This window comes from Benincasa hispida, chromosome 2 (genome assembly GCF_027475165.1).
Source record: "Benincasa hispida cultivar pf3 chromosome 2, pf3_genome.v1.1, whole genome shotgun sequence".
NCBI classification, from domain to species: domain Eukaryota; kingdom Viridiplantae; phylum Streptophyta; class Magnoliopsida; order Cucurbitales; family Cucurbitaceae; genus Benincasa; species Benincasa hispida.
The window spans coordinates 53,307,756-53,325,428 of record NC_143479.1 but is presented as its reverse complement, the minus strand read 5'-3'; positions in this window follow the sequence as shown (position 1 = coordinate 53,325,428).

The following is a 17,673-nucleotide window of genomic DNA, read 5'->3' as shown; positions in this document are numbered from 1 at the left end:
AACACAATAAAATTGCAAGCATTCATTGTGCAATTTTCCTAAGCCACAAAAGAAATCATCTCTACTCTCCCCAAAAGTTTTCCTCACCCTTTTCCAATAGTTGGATACCACATATCCTTCTATTGGAGAATAACAAGGTTACTCTCATGGTCGCGTTTAAGATTGTTCGAGGAAACGTTAGTGTTCAAGATCGTTGAAGGAGTTGTTCGTTGGAACATCAAGAGGATCGTTCTAGGAGCTTGGGAATCTATAAAGATAAGAATGATTCTATCATTTCCCTACATCATGCTATTTACATGTTTATTCTACGTATATTCTGTTTTAGTTTACTATTTCTATTTATATAAAAATTGATTTGCGGGATGCAAGACGTTCACAATGGTTCTGGTGCAGGATCCGATCCCTCCAGTCATTATCAAATCAGTTATGCTGATTAATGTTGGGCTAGTACCTTTCCTAGATCATCTTTTTATTATTGAATCTTGTATTTGACTTTTATTTTGTATGACTTAGACTTTATTAATGAAATATTCAATTCAAAATCATTTTTAAGTCTTCATTATTATTTATTATTTCATTACCACTCATATTTGGCTTTTAATTATTGATTTTTATGCTAAGTCATAGTTTATTCTTAAACAAGTTTATTTTAAAATTTCATTGAAAATTCACAATATTTTAACAATTTTTTGTGATATCTGTGATTTTTCTCAGAATATCTATCAATAGTTAAATATTCATCTATATTTATAAATCTGACTTGGTAATGATATGTTTCGTCCTTGGTGTGTGTGTGTATAAATATATATACACCCACATAAACATGTGTATAGTGAACATGTAAATATACCCATGATGACAACCCTATCTTTTTCCATGTTCAACTTATATGTTCCACGACCAATAATGTATGTTGTAGAGTTGTTGATAATATAGATAATAACATTTTGCTCACACCAAGTGTAATAGTTAGTAGAAAATTGTAAAATGTATTTTTATTTGTTGAGTTCACATCTCAAATGAGTGTTAAGAATTTAGAAAAGAAAATATACTTATTGTTGAATGGTGGGAACATAAAGTTAAGTAAAATATAAAATAATAAAAATAACAAAAAATCAATAAAAAATTCATATTTTTTAGGTTACAAAAAATTGATATCCATTATTCAACCTAACTCAAGTCTGTACCCTAAACACAGATAATTGTTATCAACTTAACTTAACTCTTTACCCTAAACACAAATAATTATTACCAGTTTAGTTTAACTCCGCACCTCAAGCACATACAATTATTACCAGCACAAACAATTATTACCAACTCAACTCAATCCACTATGTGTGTCAAATACACCCTTAAGAAGTTAAATCAAACACACCTTCATCTTCAACTATGAACTTTTGCCATAGTATTAAATTTTCATCTAAAGGAACTCTTATTATAGAGGACCTTTGAGTGGAATCGAATCGTTCCAAGCTCCATTGTGAAAGAACATATACATTTACAATCATACAAAAACAATTATGCATTAAAGATAAATTATAACATGTTTCTTAAATAAATACAAGGGATCAAGTGACAATACCTTTGAAGAACTTATTTTTCACGTATTTCCCTCGATCGTTCAGTAATGTAGCAAACAAGAACTCGAACGCAACGATCTCCCTCGAACACCAACAACGAGTATAACTCGATCCTCGATCCTTGAACAGAACTAGACACCACCACAAGATTACCTTGGTATTCTCGATGTGAGAATCCAGAAGTCGTGGGCTCTATATGATTTTGGATAGAAGGAAGGATTGGAGTGATGGAGGAAGAATGATCGAGTATGCAATCACACAATCGTGTAGTAAATGAGGTCTATCAAATAGACTCGACGCTCAATCGTTTAGACTCTATCAAACTATCATGTAGTAAAACTCCTTTTACTTGATAGTGAATTATGTGAGACGTTTTCGATTGAATGATTTGAAAAACTATTTTTTCTTTTATCTCACAGTTATTATAAAACAGTGTGAAACCACCCACTAAAGTAGTTATTGGAGAAAAAGAAATATCAATTATCATATAATTAATAAATTATAAATAAATATAATAATTAACTTATCATATTATATTTATAATCTATAGTTTTAATATTGCATCATATGCAACATATAAACCATAGTTCCTTTTCTCTTTTTATGGCATTTAAAATAAATCATATTTATATTAATTCTTCCAATAAAATAATAATGTATCAAATACATTATATCAATTATATCATATATAATTGAATCAATTTAATTCATATATAATTGAACTAATTTAATTATATCATATATAATCAAATTCTCTCTTGTTAATTTGAACATTTCAAACTAACCCAAAAACTGATTCTCAACTTGAATCCATTGAGGTACCAAGGGGAGCTCATGGATTTGTAGCTTGAAGCTCCAACGGTACATGAATAACCGACTAAACTCTTTAATCACGATATCCACCATCTGTTAACTGTCGGGCACTTCACTAAAGACCGACAGCTGTACTTCGCACTACAGATATATTTCTGTGTCCATTGGATATAATCAATCAACAGTACGACGACCCTTCATAAATCTCTCATAAGTACAATTGGGCCAATTTACCGTTTTGCCTCTGTAGTTACATCTAACTTCTTAAGTACCAATAATTCCTTTAATGAATAAGAGATCATAGCCTTATTGTGACTAAATCCTTCTCGGGCCAAGAGAAGGTGTGGTGCCACATTGTTCAAGCCCTGGAATCATCCCTTAAATGGGAGGTTATTGAGTCGGCGTTGTTGAGCCAACCCTCACCTATGAAAATCTAAGGATAATTTCAAATAAACAGGAGTTCATAGTTAGCTCAGGATTAAGATCATGTTATCTAGGTCATCGCTTTGAAATAGTCAGTCTTAAACAGTAAACAACGTTATAAAGTAAGAGTGACTGATTTCATGGTCCGATCTTGTACAAACCCTTTTGCACAAGGACACTCCTATTTCTCATGTCTCAATATGAATGAATTAGGATCACTTCGTTTGTAGCACTTTACAACTCCTTGTAACAATTACAGAGTAGGTCGCATCCAATAGTGTTACCATGAATAAGGTATTCATATACTATAGATCATTTTGACTATTTACTCGAACCTGATCCACCTTTATGTCTCCACATAAAGTTTAAGTACTCCTCCAATAGTCAAGGGACTTTTAGGTTTATTGTATTTCTAATAAGCAAAACATCTATTCAACAACACCTTATTGAATTTTCAGAATAAGTTCCATTGTTTACATACCACGAGTTTTAGGACATAATAAGCTCCCACTTGGACTAAAACTCCAGTGGTAACTTATATATCCAATAAATAAGACTGAGTTTCTGAGTTTCATAGAGAAATACAATAAACTAGGGCATCCCATACTCATGGTTTACCATTCGGTATCCCATACCCGATATTTCTTCCACTTTCCCTAGATTATTAATCTGGTATTCCTAGTCATACTAAGTGATTCTCAAACACTTTAGCCGAGAGAATCATTGTAAATATGTTAGTATACAATAGGCTTTTAATAAAACTATATGAGATTGCATCTTATTCTCAATAATGGTCAGGAAGCACACTTTCCTCCCACTACATTGAGGTACTCTCAACTCTTTGATTAAGATGCGTCTGACATGTCTTAACAACTCTTGTTAATAGTCAGGTTTAGGAATCTTTAAACTTTCTATACTTTGATCTAGCCGTTTTAAATATCTGAATATTTACAAATGACTTTTAACAATTTGATTCTTAACAGAAGTTGCTAGAAAAAACATGATTTTTGAAAATGAACATTTCATTTATCACAAAAAAATGTATACAATTTGTTCTGTACAAGATCAAAAAAGCAGTAAGATCAAGCAACAACTTCTCCCACTGGTCAAGCTGAACAAACGGTCCCCAAGAACTAGTTAGCATGTTTACCTTTCTCTATTCTCTTCTCGGCAAGGTACTGAGGACAGTTTCTCCTCCAGTGCCCTTTTTCATTGCAGTAGATGTTGGGATTAGTGTCCCAATTCTCCCGGAGTCTTGTTGTTTTGTAAAGATACACATTGTTCAATGAATAAAATAAGTGTTATTTAATTCTGGTATTTACTCATATCTAATAAATAATGCTCCTTGGTTATCTTATGTGAACTTAAGCATGTATATGTGATATAGAAGTGGATCATGCCTTAAGTGATAACCTAAATAGGTCTGTAGTATAAAGATTAAGGTGGGATACCGGATCCTTGTGACACTACGGATACGATCCACTTTGTAGAGGTTTGCAAGTGTTGTAAACTTCTACAGACGGTAGATCCTGACCATTCATGTGGAGACGTGGAGCGGGGGTGTCTTATACAAAGTGTTTGTATAAGACCTGAACCATGAGATGACTAGACTCTGTATATAACACTGTTGATACTATAGACTTGCATCTCACCTAAACGGCCATAGGTGATAGGACCTCAATCCTGAGTGTTTTGGGAACTCCTGCCTTAGGATATAACATGCAGTCTGCACTGCATAACCCAAAAACGATTATGAAAGATGAGCATATAAACCATAGTTTTAATATTTTGAGTTATGGAGAGGTTGTAAAGGTAGTTTACGCCACTTCAGGATTTAAGGCTGTCTGACACATGTACTAGAGACTAATCCAAAGAAGTTGGAACCGCGTTCGAAGGTTTGCCTCTTTGTAGGTTACCCCAAGGAAACGAGAGGAGGATACTTCTATGATTCGAGTGAGAACAAAGTGTTTGTTTCCACTAATGCTATCTTCTTGAAAGAAGACCACATGAGGGATCATAAGCCACGAAGTAAGCTCGTTTTACGTGAGATCTCAAGTGAAACTGAGACTACTGAGGGTTCAGCAAGAGTTGTTGGACAAGCCGACAGATCAACAAGAGTTATTGAGGTCGGGACGTCTAGTCAACCAACTCAAGAGTTGAGACTATCTCGACGTATTGAGAGGGTTGAACCCACCGAATCACTACATGGGTTTGACTGAAGCCTAAAACGTCATCACGAATGATGAGGTCAAGGATCCGTTATCTTTTAAGAAAGCAATGGAGGATGTTGACAAAGATGAATGGGTTAAGGCCATGAACCAGGAAATGGAGTCTATGTACTTCAATAACATCTGGAGCTTGTTGATCTACCTGATGGGGTAAGACCTATTGGGTGTAAGTGGATCTATAAACGAAAGAGAGGTGTAGATGGAAAGGTGCAAACCTTTAAGGCTAGACTCGTGGTAAAGGGTTATACCCAGGTTGAGGGAGTTGACTATGAGGAAACATTCTCACCTGTTGTCATGCTAAAGCCTATCAGGATTCTTCTGTCCATATCCACATTTTATGATTATGAAATATGGCAAATGGATGTCAAGACTGCCTTTCTTAATGGTAATTTTGAGGAGACCGTTCATCGTTCCAGATCAAGAACAAAGAGTTTACAAGCTTAATAGGTCCATTTATGGGCTGAAACAAGCATCTAGATCTTGGAACATCAGATTTGACACTGCTGTCAGGTCGTTTGGCTTTGACCAGAACGTTGATGAGCCTTGTGTTTACAAGAAGATCATCAACAGCTCAGTAGCTTTCTTGGTACTATATGTGGATGATATCCTACTCATTGGGAATGATGTAGGGTATCTGACTGACATTAAGAGTTGGCTAGTTGCCCAGTTCCAAATGAAAGATTTGGGTGAGGCACAGTACGTTCTCGAGATCCAGATTATTCGGGATCGCAAGAACAAATGGTTAGCCCTGTCTCAGGCATTGTACAGTGATCAAATGTTGATCAGGTACAGGATGCAGGATTCCAAGAGGGGTTTATTACCCTTCAGGCATGGAATCATTCTGTCTAAGTATCAATGTCCTAAGACACCTCAAGAAGTTGAGGAGATGAGATGGATTCCCTATGCTTCTGTTGTAGGAAACTTGATGTATGCAAACCTAAAATTTGCTATGCAGTAGGGATTGTCAGTCGGTATCAGTCCAATCTAGGATTTAATCACTGGACGATAGTCATGATGATCCTCAAGTATCTTCGGAGAATGAGGGTCTACATGGTGTGTCTGAAGATAAGGATATGATCCTTACAGGATATAACGTTGCTGATCCCTTTACAAAGTCCCTCACGACTAAAGTGTTCAAGGGTCACCTGGAGAGTCTGGGTCTACGGGACATGCGAGATCTTGTCTAGGGCAAGTGGGAGATGATATTGGGTATGTTCTAGTTTATTGTATATTGTACATTTTTATATTGTATTGTACATTAGTCTCCTGAGTCATTAGGATAAGTGGAAGATTATTGGGATTGGTGTCCCAATTCTCTCGGAGTCTCGTTGTTTTGTAAAAATACACATTGTTCAATGAATAAAATAAGTGTTATTTAATTCTGGCATTTACTCATATCTAATAAACAAAGCTTCTTGGTTATCTTATGTGAACTTAAACATGTATATATGATATTCAAGTGGACTATCCCTTAAGTGATAACCTAAATAGGTCTGTAGTATAAGGATTAAGGTGGGATACCTGATCCTGGTGACACTACGGATATGACCCGCTTTGTAGAGGTTTGCAAGTGTTGTAAACTACTACAGATGGTAGATCCTGACCATTCATGTGGAGATGTAGAGCAAGGGTGTCCTATACAAAGATTTTGTATAAGACCTAGACTACGAGATGACTAGACTCTGTATATAACGCCGTTGATACTACAGACTTGCATCTCACCTAAACGACCATAGGTGACACGACCTCAATCTTGAGTGTTTTGGGAACTTCTACCTTTGAGGGCGGTCCTTTGATTAGTATGGGTGAGAGTGGCCAGATTTTCAACTCAACATGTCTACCTTTTTGGGGACTTTTCTGATCTGGGAGTTGGGAACTCAATCCACAAGATGGAATTCACTCCTTTTCCGAAGTAGGGATAACTAGAGAGATTGCTCCCTTAAGGGCTAATTCCGGAGCTTGAACATAGTGGCCACAGCTTCTCTTTGGAAGAGAAGACTCAGTCATCGCAGGACTATGACTTATGTTCATTAGAAGAATCAGTGGTACTTAAGGAGATAGATGTAACTACAGGGGCATAACGGTTATTGGCCCAGTTGTACTTACGAGCGATCTATGAAGGGTTGTCGCACTGTTCATTAGTTAACATGGACACATAATATATCTGTGGTAAGGAGAGTTCAGCTGTCGGTCTTTAGTGGAGTGCCTGGCAGTTAACGGATGGTGGATCCCGTGACTAAAGGGTTTGGGCAGTTATTCACGTACCGTTGGAGCTTCGAGCTACAGGTCCATGAGGTCCCTTTGGTAGCTCAATGGATTCAGTTGAGGATCAGTTCTTGGTGTTGATTTAAAATGTTCAAATTGACAAGAGGTATTTTGATTATATATGATATAATCGATATGATGTATGAGATACATCTAGTGGAGGATTGATGTAAATGAGATTTACATTAAGTACCATGGAATAAAAAAGGAACTATAGTTTATATGTTTCATGAGATGATATATTAAAACTATAGGTTATAAATATAGTATGATAAGTTGGTTATCATTTATGTTTATAATAATATTAATTATTAGATAATTAATTCTTTTTCTTTTAAATAACCAAAATAGTGGGTGGTTATTGAATCATGGTAACCGTGAGTTTAATAGGAAAATGGTTTTCCTATTTTGAAAAGAAGTTTTAAAAACGATGAAAAAATTTTGAGTCTCTCTTCGCGCAAAAAAAACTCACGAAGTCGTCAAGTAAATTTGGATTTACTAAACGACGACTGGGCGAGCTAAACGATCATGCAGAGTAGAGCTAAATGATCGTGTAGTCTTTACTAAACGATCACATAGTTTTGTTAGACGATCGCTGGCCCAAGGTAAACGATCGTGTAGTGTCTGTAGGCGACAGACCGAGCTAAACGATGAGCTAAACGATTGGATAGCTTTTGCTAGACGATCGCTTAGTTTTATCTAAACGATTGGACATCGACCTATGCGATAGGTCTTCGCCATCTCCCACTTGCCCAGTCGTGTACGCGATCTATGTTTCCTCCGTTCGTCTTCCTCATACCAAGTCCGAACAGAGCTCACCCTTTGGATTCTCACACCGAGAATACCAAGGTAGCCTTGTTGGTGGTGTCATAGTCAACTCGACATCGTCGAGGTTTTCTAGAGGTCGTTCATGGTGCTGTGGAGGCCGTTCGTGTTGCTGAGGAGTTCGTGACAGAGGCGTTCATTGAGGACGAGCACGAAGTGTTCGTGCTGTGTTGCGGTCGTGTAGATCGAGCGTTCGTGGTTGCTGTTGTTCGATCGATCAGAGTGTACAACGGAGCATGGAGACGCTTCTGCCATTGTGCATAGAGTTTTCTCTTTATGCATTTGAGTTTATTCATGCTGGAATTTCTCTGTATGAATTGTATAACCGTTTGTTTGAAATCGAGTGTAAATGTATTGTTCATTCATAATTGTGATTTGGAATGATCTTGTTTTGCTGCTCATGGAAATCCCGATTCCGATTTCCTTCAACAGAAACATTTCTCTTTATTTGCAACGTTCTCTTCGCCTTTCATACCAGCTGGTTTCTTCTTCCCTTTCCCTTTGCCCTTCTTCACAAGAACACTCTTACTCTTCGAAGAGGAGGCAACATCAGGCTTGGAGGATGTTCCTCTCTTCTCAATAGCACTAACATTTACTTCTGATTCCAGACCCTTTGTTCTCAACATAGTCTGGTAAGCCTGTAGCTTATTTAGCAGAGTAGTCAAACTGTATTCAATTTTATTCATCAATGCATTCGTACAGAATTGCAGAAAACTCTTCGGAAGAGATTCCAGAATAAAGCCAACTTGACTTCTTTCGTCCATACAACATCGTTTACCTCTTCCACATTAAAGTGGACCATCATGTCCAGGACATGTTCACGAACATTGGTCCCCTCTTTCATGCGACTGTTGTAAACGTACTTTATGACATCATACCTTAGGTGAAGGACAGTTGTCCACTATTGGGATTTGTGTCTTAATTTTCCCGGAGTTTCGTTGTTTGTAATGATACACGTTGTTTTATGAATAAAATATATGTTATTTCATTCTGGCATTTACTCATATCCAATAAACAAAGCTTCATGGTTATCTTATGTAAACTTAAACATTTATATGTGATATACAAGTGGATCATGCCTTGAGTGATAACCTAAATAGGTCTGTAGTATAAGGATTAAGGTGAGATACCTGATCTTGGTGACACTATGGATACGACCCACTTTGTAGAGATTTGCAAGTGTTGTAAACTACTACAGATAGTAGATCCTGACCATTCATATGGAGACATGTGAGTAGGGGTATCCTATACAAAGAGTTTATATAAGACCAGACTACGAGATGACTAGACTTTATATATAACGCCGTTGATACTAAAGACTTACATCTCACCTTAACGACCATAGGTGACACGACCTCAATCCTGAGTGTTTAGGGAACTTCTACCTTTGAGGGCGGTCCTTTGATTAGTATGGGTGAGAGTGGTCAGATTACCAATTCAACATGCCTACCTTTTTGGGAACTTGTCTGATTTTGGAGCTGAGAACTCAATACACAAGATGAAATTCACTCCTTTCCCGAAGCAGGGATAAGTAGAGAGATTGCTCCCTTAAGGGCTGATTCCAGGGCTTGAACATAGTGGCGACAACTTTTCTTTGGAAGAGAGGACTTAGTCATTGTAGAACTATGACTTATGTTCATTAGAAAGATCAGTGGTACTTAAGGAGTTAGATGTAACTACAGGGGCATAACAGTTATTGGTTGAGTTGTACTTATGAGCGGTCTGTGAAAGGGTGTTGCACTACTGATTGGTTAAGATGGACACATACTATATATGTGGTAAGGAGAGTTCCGCTGTCAGTCTTTAGTGGAGTGCCTGACAGTTAACGAATGGTGGATCCCGCGACTAAAGAGTTTAGTCAATTATTCACATACCATTGGAGCTTCAAGCCACAGGTCCATAAGGCTCCCTTAGTAACTTAATGGATTGAAGTTGAGGATCAATTCTTGGTGTTAATTTGAAATGTTCAAATTGATAAGAGGTAATTCGATTACATCTAATATGATCGGTATAGTGTATGAGATACATCTAGTGGAGGATTAATGTAAATGAGATTTATATTAAGTGCCATGGAATAGAAAAATAGCTATGGTTTATATGTTTCATGAGATGAAATATTAAAACTATAAGTTATAAATATATTATGGTAAGTTAGTTATCATTTATATTTATAATAATATTAATTATTGCATAATTATCTCTTTTTCTTTAATAACCAATTGAGTGAGAGGTTATTGATGGTTTCGTGGTAATCATGAGATAAAAGGAAAAATGTTTTCCTAATTTTAGTAATGTTGGTAAAATTTATGAATTTGAGATTTCCAATATCGAAAAATTCTCACGGGAAGTTGTCAAGTAAATAGGATTTACTAAGCGACAACTTGGAGCTAGTTAAACGATCATGGAGTGTTAGTAGGCGACAGACACTTAGTTAAGCGATGAACTAAATGATCGCATAGCTTTTGCTAGACGATCACTTAGCTTTTGCTAAATGATTGGGCATTGACCTATACGATAGATTCCTCCATCTCCCACTTGCTCAATCGTTTACATGATTGTGTTTCCTCCACTATTTTGCCTCAAACCAAGTTCACACAGACCCCACCCTCTGGATTCTCACACCGAGAATACCAAGATAGCCTTCTTGGTGGTGTCATACTCAACTCGACACTGTCGAGGTTCTGTGGAGGCCATTCGTGGTGTTTGTGGTGTCCGTGACCTTGGCGATCGTTGAGTTCAAGTGCAGTGTTCGTGCATTGTAGCGGTCGTGTTAGACGAGTGTTCATGTGTTGCTGTGTAGTTGATCGAGCGTTCGTAATCAAGGAGCTTTGTGATGAGTCTACAAAAGTGTGTTGCTCTTTTCCTTGATAATATGTATAACATGTTGTAATCTATGTATTTTTGCATAACCGTATGTTTCTGATCATGATTGTAATTATAAAGTTCATATACGATTGTAATTTGGAATGATCTTTCCACTGCTCATGGAAATCCTTGGATTCTATTTCCTTCACAAACATCCCTCGCAGAGATTCCATAATCTCTTTGGTAGTACTCATATCCTCATGTTTCTTCGCCAAGACTTAAGATAGGTGGCAAGGATATAAGCACAAGCCTTATCATTTGTCCTGACCCATCTGTCATACGCATCTCAAATAGTTCGAGTTGTATCAGAGCTAGGAATGGGAGAACAATCCTCTGCTAAGACAAGCCGCAAATCGTCTATCATAAGTATTGTGTTCAAATTTGATTTCCAGGTCACGTAGTTATCCCTGATGAGTTTATCCGATGCCAATAATTGTATTATTGAATTTGTCATTCTGAAATTATAAACAAATTCTATAAGTGAATTGCTTTTAAATCCAATCAAGTTTTAACAATTTTAATAACGTACCCAAGATTATTCTTTTGCAACGATACTACAACAAGACATTCTTGTCTAAATATTATCTCTAGAATAACTCATATTATGATAGTCATTTAGGTACCGCTTTTTGTCAGAAATTATTAACACTTGATAATTCTGTAAGTGTATCCCTATGTTTTCAGACGTCAGAGGTCGGCCCCAACTATGCTACGGAAGTGAAGAGTCAAGGTTGGGAATGGACCCAAGAAATCCTATCCATTTCTGGAGCTCGAGTTGTTCCAAATCCTATGTTACAACCCTTCATAGGGATAGTTGTTATTAAATGACTAGCAAAGGTCCACTTAAAGCTAACCAGCAAGCGCAACATAGGAATCTCACGGTCCAAACTAATGGAAGAGACCATAAGATATGTTGACATATTTCCTTCACCCACTTACTATGAATTACTTCCCCCGTTTACCTTGTTATTGACTCATACATCTGTTTTTCGTATGGAGGTCACTGCCAAGGTGACACGAAGCGTCATATGAATCTCACGGTGTAAACTATGTGGAGACATGGCAGTTGAAATCGTAAGCTTGATTTTTGTTCGAACAACTTCCTCTTATTCATAAAAATCTAGATTTAAGCTAAAAAATACTTTCCGTATGGAGGTCACTCCCAGGGTGACACGAAGTACCACTTAAATACCGAATGTGAACTCTTATGGACGTAAGAGCTAAGAATAACATATCATATATGTTATTGATCTCCCACTGAAGTTTTCTAATAACTTTATCATATAGAAGTTATTGGACTATGACCGTAGCGTTCTATTGAAAGGGTAAATTTATACTTATACTTAGGTTCTTTTCCAACTAATAAAAATAACCCTAAGTCTATGTGGTCACTTATAAATGGATTTAAACCTACAATGTCTAAGTGATAGACTGTTTTATTACCTCACATCGCTCACGTATACTCATAAAACCGGTTACCAATGCTCAATAATTCGGCCATAATCCCCAGGTAGGAGTGTTCCGTAGACCGTCAACTTAAATACGCCCAACCTTTGACAGGATTATATACCGGTGAGTTTGTAACCCTAGTCTTACAAGTTTAACGACCTATTTTAACTATTAAAATAAGTGATTAACTTACGTGAGCATGCATCTTTTCTTTGTTATGGATTTTAAATGTCTAACCCAATTTCGTAACAGCTTATAAAACTTTTAGACATGCTAAACATCCACAACATACATAAAGGCATTCAATATTTGATATAACACTTATATTAAATACAAAGCGAACTTCCTCCTATATCCATATACTACAGACCATTTTGGTTGTCACTTAAGATATGATCCACTTGTATGTCACTACATACATACTTAAGTTACATAATGACAACCAGAGATTTTAAGTTTATTGGTTTGTGGTAAAATAAAAAAATTTAAATGTGCAAAGTCAAGAAGTGAAGTAAATATCATATATATTATACATCACAAGCGTTCGTACAAAATTGTTTACAAGCTACAGGACACGAGACTTTAGGGCACAAACTTCAACACCAACATGAACAATTAGGATCACTTCGTTTGTAGCACTTTACAACTCTTTGTAACAACTACAGAGCAAGCCACATCCAATAGTGTTACCAGAATAAGGTACCCAACTTATTCATATACTATAGATCATTTTGACTATTTACTCGAACCTGATCCACTTTTATGTCTCCACATAAAGTTCAAGTACTCATCCAATAGTCAAGGGACTCTTAGGTTTATTGGATTTCTAATAAGAAAAACATCTATTCAACAACACCTTATTGAATTTTCAGAATAAGTTCCATTGTTTACATACCACAAGTTTTAGGACATAAAACCCAACATACAGACCATTTAGGTTATCACTTAAAACACGATCACTTGTATGTCTCCACATATATGCTTAAGTTACAACGATAACTAGGGTTCTTAGTTTATTGGTTTGTGGTTAATGCAACTAAAATATCTCATATTTCATAGACTGAAGTGAATAAAATATCATATATTATAAATCACATAATGTTTATTCATACATGTGTTTACAAACTACAGGACCTTATTAGATTTAGGGCATCAACCCCAACATCATCTACATGTCGACATTTTCACTTTTTCATAATGATCGGCGCAAAATAGGTGTCGTTAATTCTATCTTACTCAATGAGACTGAACCACTATAAACTTTGGTGCATTCTTTTCTTTCTTCTCCTCTGTTATACTCTTATTTTAGTTTTCTGTTTTTACTTTCTACAAAGTTCAATGAAAAGTTTCTTTGCAAAAGTTTGTTTATTGTTATTTGCTTAATCATTTTGACATGGAGTACCGATAGAAATCTTTGTGAACTTCGGTGGGTTGTTCGCAACTCTCAAAGATCTATTTTCTTTGCAAAATGGGAGTTTGATGTTTTGATGGGTTTTATTGGTAATCATATTTTTATTCGTAATCAAAATTTTGTTTTGTGAACTTTGAATATCTATTGCATATCTCTATACTCTTTTCATTCCCCATCCTTGGTAAAAAGAGGATGAAGATAAATGGGGAATGAAGAGAGAGAAAAGAAAATAGAGAAGCAAAGTGAAAAGAGGGAGTGATAAATAAAATGGGCTTTGGAAAGATAGGGAGGAGAGTGAACAAGAGAGAAGACGAAAGTGAAAGAGGGAGAGAGAGGAGGGAGAGATAGTTGGAAAATATTACTAATATTAATTACCCATATACAAAATTTTAAGGTATAAATCTTATTTTTCTCATATTCAACTTTCTAACATCGGACTATCTACTCTAGATGATCTTAAATATTTTTTCTCTTTAAGACACATGTATTCAAATTTTTTAAAAAAATGTACTTTTTAATTATTGAAATTTGAAGAATAGATGTACCTCGTCACTAAATTTTTAAAAGTTTCTTTTTACCACAAGTTTTTATGATATTTGTAATAGATAGAGCAATAAGAGAACAAAATCCAAAATGTAGTACTTCCTTAAAATATTTACAAATACGAAAGTGTTGACCAGTCAATTTTTTATTTTTTTTTTGAATTTCTAATTTTGCTCTCACTTGTCTTGTTGCATGTCTTCTTCTTTCCTTTTTTTTTATTTTCTTCCATCTTCTCTAGTTTTTCTTTCCTTTCTTTCTTTTTTTCTTTTTTTATATTTTATGTCATTTTCTCCTCTTTTTATTTATTTTCTTTCTTCGGGTTTTTTATTTTTTAATTTTCTTTCCTTTTCGATTTTTTTTATTTTTTATTTTTTTCTTTCTCTGTTTTTTTTTTTTTAATTTTTAAAATTTCTTTTCTTTCTCCGATTTATTTTTATTTTTGTTATATTTCCTTTCTCCGGTTTTTATTTCCATCCCCCAATCTTCTCATCTCTCCAAACATTTCCCTTCTCTCCCTCATCTTCCCATTTCCCACTAGAATCATTAAAAAAAAAAAAAAAATTATGAAATTGAGTTTCAAACGCAAGACTTGAAAGTGCCTAACTCATAAGTGACTTAATACCAACAAGTCAATCATTAAATTTGATTATTATAACAAAATGTTAAATATAAATAGAAAATGGAAATAGATTTGAAAGAATGTTATAATATAAATAGAAAATGAAAATAGATTTGAAAGAAACTACTTTTTTTTGTTTTCAAGTTTGCACCATTTTTAAAAACATTTATTAAAAGTTTGAAATAAGAAATGATAATAGTTATTAAACGAGTTTATTTCTCAAAAAATGAGAAATGAGAATGTTATCAAATAGACTAATAGTTTTTTTTTTCTTTTTATAGGACTTTAAGAATATGAAGTCTATCGGTACTGTCACTAATAACACGTTATCATGGATAGCATGTTATCAGTGATACTATGATATCATGTTATCAATGAAAATTTTTCCGCACAATCAAATAATCTCGAGGAGTCATTTCATTTCAAATACTACATTTCTTAATATATAAATACTATCAATGATATCCTTTACATTGATAACAATAGAAAGATATCACTAAAGTAGCTATCAATGATATCCTTTATGACTATCAATGTAGAAGGATATCATTTTATACCTATATACATCAATAACAATACACAAACACACTACATGTATCAACAAATTAATCAAAAGACCCTGATTATTTACAAACAAGTATAACATGATATCAAATTCAAACAACAAAAAAATCAAAACATTACCATTGATAGAAACATATCAGCAATAGCCACTATTTGACTATCATTGATAGAACATATGAGTGATAGCAATTGATAGCTCATTTCTCAAATTAAAAGTTATAACTAATAGCAACATCAGCAATAACAACTATCAATAATAGCAACTGATAACACATTTCTCGAATTGAAAGCTATCACTAATAGCAACTAACAGTGATATTCATCGTCAGCAGCATCACCAATAGCAACTGATAGTATCTATTAGTCATAGCAACTGATAATACATTTCTTAAATTGAAAGTTATCACTAATAGCAATATCACTGATTACAGTTATTAGCAATAACAATTAATAGCACACTTCTCAAATTGAAAGCTATCACTGATAGCAATGCAGCCATCAGTGCTATCAGTGATAGTTTTCAATTTGAGAAAACCGGGAAGCAACGTGTAAAATGGTGGCTGGATGTGGATTTTTTTATTCTTTTACCATTTTTTGTTCTATATTTGGAATTATTTTATCCTTGTGCTACATATTCTATTATTTTTTGCTTGAATTTCATTACTTATGCAACTAGCCCAAGTTTTTAAGAATAAGTGCGGTGGTCTCTATATTTTCAAAATGTAACTTTTTAGTTTATGGATTTTTAAATATAGGTTTAAAAAATCTCTCAAATAATTTTTATCGTTATGTTAATTATTTTTTTTTCTCTTGTTCTTGACTTAATATTAAGTGGAAACTAATTCTCATAATATATATTTTTGCTCTTTTTCTAAATAGTATTTTGGACAACTAATAAGAACTAAAACTTTTAGTGAATTTAACAGGCAAGTTAATGTACTCTACAATAACATTGCCATGGATACAATATTTATATGTTTGGATTCTTCATTTAATTGGATCTAGATTTAGTTAACTTTAGTGGAGACAATGTTGAAAGTTAACCGAAAAAAGTGTGAACATTGTTGTAGATGAATTTAGAATTACGAAATAGGTTAAATATGGAAAGACTATTAATAAAAAAGTTAGAAATAAAATGGACTTTGCCCAAATCCAAAGTCAATGAATGATTGGATCAATAAGATCTTATCTTAATTTGTTTATTAAAAAAAATTCATATCCTAATCTTAAGAGGATTAGAATGAACACTAAGTTAATTCTCTTATAAATACATCATTATATAATTCCATGGTAACTTGAAACTTCTGACCTCCTTTTCACAATATAGTTATGAACTCTAACTTTTACGTTTCAACTATTTTTCTTTGTTGTTGTGTTGTTTGGATTTTTTTTTTATATAGATTTTCACATCAACCAAAACTAATTTCAATGTTATATGAATAAGGGGGTGAAAATATTTTAATCGACTCATTTCTATTCTTAAAAATAATTATAATTTGATTCGAAAGAAAAAAAAAATCAGAGAGTTGAGAGATGAATAATTTAGTCCGATACTATTTTGTAACTTTCCTCAATTATTATTCCTTTTTTCCCTTCACATTAAAGGATTGTGGTCATAATTTTGTCAAATAAACAATTTAATTATATAAAAATGCATTTGCTTTAATCTCTATCCCATTATTTCGAATATGTTCTCACGTGATCTCTTCAATTAAGTTTGGTTTAATAATTATATGAAATAGGATATTGTATTGTCAATGCATTTGAGTGCGTCGATATTTTGAGTAATAATCATTGTGGTTGACATTTAATCTTGAAAATGACATTTCTACAACTTTTGATTATGTTGGTAGAACGTTTCTTTTTGGAAAATGGTTATTTTTTTTTCACCTTTTAAAATTAATCTCTTTTCTAAAATATAAATTTCCAAATATCTTTCTCACTTTTACAGATTTGAAGTGAAGGATCTTACGATGTGAAAATAACAATTTGTCCCTCAATAAACTTAAAAGGAACGTTCCGTCACTTTTGTATTTTCCAAAAGTGCTTCTTCTTCCTGAGACGTTAGGGTTCAAGGAACGACGTTCA